The following is a 6092-nucleotide window of genomic DNA, read 5'->3' as shown; positions in this document are numbered from 1 at the left end:
AAAACAAGGTGGTGTAAACTGCTTTTTAAAGAAATTTCTATTCCAGTGTCACAGTACTCAAGAGTCAAAATAAAGAAATAAGATTGATCGTATTTAAAAAGAGTTGGGGAAGAGAAAGAAACAGATGAAAAAGTTATGAAAAGAAATGAATGTTAGCAGCACTGCTTCAATGAAAACTTCTTTTTCATGAAATAGAACAACAAAAACCCCTCATTCTTATCAAACCAGAATCTACCCTCTAGCAAGTTTCTGAGGTGGTAAATCAATGGGGGATTTACCATCTTTCTCCTACAGGACTGCTGGTGGACTTGAGCCACCGGAAAGGCAAGGACTTTAAGTTAGTAGCGTGACTCCCTGTAGACTATACTATCAGCACCCTCTTTTAATGAAATATTCTCCCTTTTATACAGCAAATTCTGATAAAGGCTGAATTTTGGTATATTCCTACAGTCCAGTGGGAAAATACCCTGACAATGGAAAGAGCACATCCATCTAGGCTTAATAAGAGCCTTTCCCCCCTATGAACCATTGAACAGAGTACTGTCCTTCCACCGGTCTTGTGAAAGGAACATATACACTAGCCTTACTTTGTATGGAAAGAGGAACAGAGGGCCTAAATGTCAGGTCAGCTTTGGCAAGGGAATAGCAGAATCCCTCAGCTGACTTCCACTGGGGAGGAGCAGTAGCTTCTTTTTTCCCCCAAACTACTCCCAGTGGACACAGATCAAGTAATCCTTGTTTTGGGCATAAAACAAGTGGTAGCTGCACTTGTATTATATGCCCAGGGTTTGGCAAGGAAGCTTGTAGGAAAATCACAGATGGGGCAAGTGCAAGTGCAGGCACAAAAGGTGAGCAGGTTTTATGCTGGTATAGATGTTGGTGCAGAGGGAGGTAGATTTGGTGAGATCTCCAAAGAAGAGAGGCAGGCTGCAGACCTAGAGGTCTAAGGTATCAGCCAGGGATGGTCCTGGAGGTAAAAACCAGGGCAAAAGCCCTGGCCTTCGAGGTGGTCTTCGAAATGGAGAGGCTCCTTGTAGTGTTGCAGGAGACTGATAGTGGTTCAGGTGGCCTTCGGTGGTGGAGCACCAGAACCTTAAAGAGATGACTCTGAGTTGGGAGGTGTTTGTCTCTGAAGAGGAAGAGCAGACTGTAGGGGAGCCTGCTGCTGTGAAGAGCCAGTAGATTTACAGTCAAAAAGAGATTCCTTTGTGTGCTGCTTTTGCTATTGTTTTTGTGCTTCAGGATCACCTTCATCTGAAAACCCCTCTACTTCCTATCCCTCCTCAGGGATTTCCTGACCTGTCATTCAAGCTTTATGATTTGAATAGAAGTCAGTTTCTTCATAGTCTTCTTTTTTCCTTTGATTTTTGAGGCAACTCTGCAAATCACACACTCAGACCTGGTCTTTTTTTGTTTCTTGTTATCTCTCACATTACAATCTTGGTGCACAGACTCATCTCCTCACTTTATTCATCTGATCTGTCAATGTCATTGTCATCATGCTTTTCTTGATCCATGTCCTCAAGAAAAGCTGTCATCTTCCTTGGTTCTAGAGATAGCATCATCATGACTGATGCACATTCAGGACTCTGTAACAGATCTTCATCTCACCTGCAAGGGGAAGACCTGGGGCAAGACTTGAGAAGGCGATAGACCAGGTGGAGGCCCAGGAAGCTTCCTGCCAGGGTACAAATGTGAAACATCGTGTCCAAAAAGAGAAAATATAGCAACTTTACAAGTTGAGGATTCAGAGACAGAAGTTGTCAGTTTTGAACATTTGGACCTGCTAATGGGGCAGTGACTTAGGCTCCTTCCATCACTATGTCTGGTATCCATTATTGAAATTTCCATGGAGCATACTGATTGGTGGAACTTCAGTCATCACGTCTGAATTTCAACCAACGGAAAGGGAGAAGGCATGCTTGTAAATTGCACGCATTACTTCAACTTTGCAGTTCCCAGAATTAGCCATAAGACCACACCTAGCTGGTAGGCAGAATGGGACATTTCTTTATCTGGTGAAGCACATGGTTTGAAACCACCAGCTGCTCCTGGGAAGAAGGATGGGCAGTCTCCTCCTGTGTGATTCACTGTCTCTGAAAACCATCTGGATGGCACACATTATCACCACCAATAATAGCAAACAAGAGGAAAAAAGATCACTTATTTTCTCTCAAACTTAAAGTATCCTTAGGTAATTTACTTATGACCTCAAATACATGGTTAATTATTTTTTAGTTTCCTATCTAACATCATCTCAAATGGATGATTTCCCCCTCTTTAATAAATGGCTATATTTGGTACCTATTTGATAACATTTGAAAGCCCACACTTGATTTAAGGAAAAAAAAATACCCAACCCAAATCAAATTGAACTTATGTCGCCAATTGTTTCTATTCAATGACTTCCCTTTTTTTTTTTGAGAAAGAACTCCTAAAATAGTGTCATGTGTATTGCATTTTAGAAGTTGAAGTAAATGAGTGCTCACTCATTGAATCCATTTAGCACTTGGGTGTGTCAACTTGGGTTTTTGAATTGGCCATGTGGGAGAGGAATTCCTTGAAATCTTTTATTTATTTTCTGCTTTATATAAAGCACACTATGTTCCCAGGCTCAAATGTTGTAAAAGAAACCCTCACTTCCAAAACAACATATTGTTCAAAGTGGTTGTTCTAACTTAACTCCTCCAGTTCATGGTGCTGGCCAAACTTCCACCTTCCATAAACAGTTCAGATTCTGCAGACATTAGGATAAGCTTCCAATCTGATCAGGCAGTGGTTAAGATTCAAATGAATGTGGTGCTCTATCCCCCTGCTTATGATATTCAAGATGGCACTCACTGTTGGGGAGCTGAGGCAACTAGGATAAAGTTGGTGACAGAGAAGGAGTCAAAAAACTCAATTCTGACAGGGGAATCCTCTCTTCAGTCATCCATGACTCTCTCTTATGGCCAAGGTCTAAATTCTTATACTTGCATGATAGCTTTTCTTCTAACTAACTTTCAAGATCTTTGGGTTAGTACCTCGACTCTCCAAATGTGTAATCATAAGGTGACTGTAAACATACTCATGCTTGGTCCCCAGGATTTAACTTGTGATCAAAAACTTTCTCCATATTTCCATCAAACTGCTCCGGTTCTCTTCAACCAGTCAGTCTCTAAAGCCCTCATACATTCTTACATTCTCTCTTCTAATTTGTCCCCACCCTACACATCTGTCTTATTTCCATTGTGATCATTGTTAAATTTTATTTCCCCCTTCCCTCTTGAAACTGTATACAGTGGCTCTTTTTAGGAAATAACTTTTCTTCTGACTGACTGATAGACCTCTGTGTCTATAGCATACTTCTCTTCATTTCACAAGAGCTTTCTCTGAAATTTCATGAATGGGGATAAAACAGAAACATTACAAAGCACAGATTTACAGGTCCAAAAGAAATTAGTGGAACCTCTGAGTCTATGGAACAAAACTCATTCTCAGGGCTCCACTTTCAGCCAAATGAAAAGCCTCTAGGGGAACCTCTAACACCAAGGACACACTCACTACTTAGAAAAAACAACTGTATAGAGTCAAAAGAGCAACATTTGCCCAAGGATAAAGCCCAGAAGGCCAGAAGAGACAGAATAAAAGGATTGATGGAAATGAGAATTCCAGGGAGGAAGGCTGGAAAGTTAGATTACATTGTGAATACTATAATTAATGTTATAAAACAAAATATATATGAATGATGGCATGAAAACCCAATCTGCTTCATAAACAGAAACAAAGAATAAAAGTTCAAGTTAAAAAGAAAGAAGGAATAAATATCATTCTTTATCATAACTCTAGAATATAATTTTTTGAAGGACAATGTATAAATAACATAAAATATAGCACACTAGTAAACTCTAATTTGGGGAAATTTCCACTTATCTTTATTCTCCTTTATGGTTTTAAAGGGGCATGTTGTAGAGGTAATGTAAGAGTATCAAGTCTAAATTTTTCTATTATGTTGGTTACCATGCTTTAAAGCTTATGACATAAGTTTGTTTCCTTGTATTTTAATTTAATTTTATTTATTTTGGTTAATTTCTCTTAAGTTTGGAGGGATAAAATTTTAATATGTGGCTCTATCTTATTACTCTAATCCAGAAAGTTTTCTTGTCTTTCAGCTTTTAGAGAGAAAAGGAAACTGTCTAACTGATTACTCCTCAACATCAGTTTCTTGAGGTGACCTTACTCCATTAACATAAGAAATTATAATGAAAATACAGTAGAAGACCATGAGACACATACAGCGTTCCTTCTCAAACAAATCTGATTTCCAGGTTGTAGGACAAAAACAAGATGAAGCTTCTCAAGGCATATCCTATTGCATTGCAAAATAACCTCAAGTGCAGTTGCTCAACTTGGACTCAACCAATTCTTAAAGTGTAATCTCAAATTAGGGAACAATTCACCTTGGATTTCGGTTGCTTTTGAAGGATTGCTAAGTTAGCCTAGATTTTAGCCATTTCACAGTAGCCCCAAGACTGAAATTCAATGTGGTGATTACAATCAGTCTAACAAAGCAAAAGAGAAATTGTGCATATGGAATAAATAATGGACAGGGGTTCTGGATCTAAATGCGCTCTCCTTGCTTGGAACTGTGAAATGTCCTTCTATTTCAGAAGTTCTAAAAGAGGCTCGGGGTGACTAGCATCTGGCTGGGGCTGGGACGCTCCTCCCAGACAGTCCCTTCTCTGGGAGTGAGACAGAAAGAGTCTGGAATCTATTCATCATGATTTGGTATCCTGTGGATTTCCTTGGAATGAAATCCAGAATGCTACCCTGAGAAAAACGGGCAGAACTCTTTTTGAATTAAAAACTGGAAAGCAAAGACCTGGAACACATTTGTGTTCCCTGCCAGGCTGAAGCTGTCTGTGGAGGAGGCTGGATCTGCAGCCTGGTCGGCTTTCTTCCCGCAGCCGCTAGTGGGCTGTTCTGTGAAATGAGAGAACATATTTGTCCAGACTTCAAGCTTGTCACTTTTCAAAGGGTTATAGGTTAGGGCTGAGGTTGCCTGTCTTCTGATTCTAGAATTATTTTTTTAATTAACAAAACACAACTTCCAGCTTTAGAAGTTGGGGGTGAGGGTGGGAGTAGATGTGCTTACAAGAGCTTATTATGAATTTTTGTTTATTTGTTTTTTAAAAAAGCACATCATAATTTTTAAACATTACATAACTCTTATAAAACTGCGTTTTGATGAGTAAAGAGTAAATGATACCCAAGCATGTGGATTAACTTTTCCAAGAAACACACATAGATTTAAAAATCTGAGGAAAGGAGATCTTGGCCTTGATAGTTCTGGGTTTTCCCAGACTCCAAATGGTCTGCTCTTCTTGGTGCCTGGTGAATTTCCATAAGCAGACTCAGTTTTTTTGTGATAGTGACTCAGAGGATGTCCTACTGAAGAGTTGTCAGAGACTTTACTTGTGGCCAAACTGAGCAATTCAGAGCAAAAGCTCTACTCATATTGTACTCAGTCATTCTTATCCTCTTTGTCGCTATACACGTCCATATGTCGAGCATCAAATGCTCTGTGAACCTCTCCACCTCCCCACACAGCTCACGTACCCTGGACACCCATGCACATCCTGTTTCATTTCAAGGAAGTGGTGAAGACTGTAACTCATCTCATTCTAAGAAGTTACAATTCATAGCTGACCCTCCAGTGGTTTTTGAAAGATTGTAAATCACACGAGAAGAGATTGCCCATCTTTCTCCCAAGAAGCCAATGGTAGATTTGAACCACCAGAGAGAGGCATTGCCTTGGGTTAGAAATGAATATTTTTATGGACTTCACCACCAGAGCTGCCTGCAGGTGGTAACATGGGACAGAAAACAAACAGGCACCAGTGCTGATCATGCACATAAATCTTAGTACCGCCATTTCCTAGTTCTTAATCCTTAAACTCTGGTATCTTTTTATCACAGCATTTTGAGGATAAAGAGTGATAATTTAGATATCATCTCACCCCAGTCAAAATAGCAAAATTTAACAGAACAACAAGCAACAAATGCTGGCGAGGTTGTGGAGAAACTGGAACCCTGATTCACTGTTGGTGGGA

The 6092-nt window shown here is 39.8% G+C and overlaps 1 pseudogene; it reads right to left on the bottom strand.

Moving 5' to 3' along the window:
• Positions 1-4804: 4804 nt before the first annotated feature.
• The window catches only part of LOC102877069, a 76694-nt pseudogene continuing 75406 nt past the window's right edge, over positions 4805-6092 (bottom strand).

The sequence above is a fragment of the Elephantulus edwardii genome, unplaced genomic scaffold, assembly GCF_000299155.1.
Source record: "Elephantulus edwardii isolate Elephantulus edwardi_28Jun2011 unplaced genomic scaffold, EleEdw1.0 scaffold00026, whole genome shotgun sequence".
NCBI classification, from domain to species: Eukaryota; Metazoa; Chordata; class Mammalia; order Macroscelidea; family Macroscelididae; genus Elephantulus; species Elephantulus edwardii.
The sequence above is the reverse complement of the archived record's forward strand: the minus strand, read 5'-3'. Positions and strand labels throughout refer to the sequence as shown.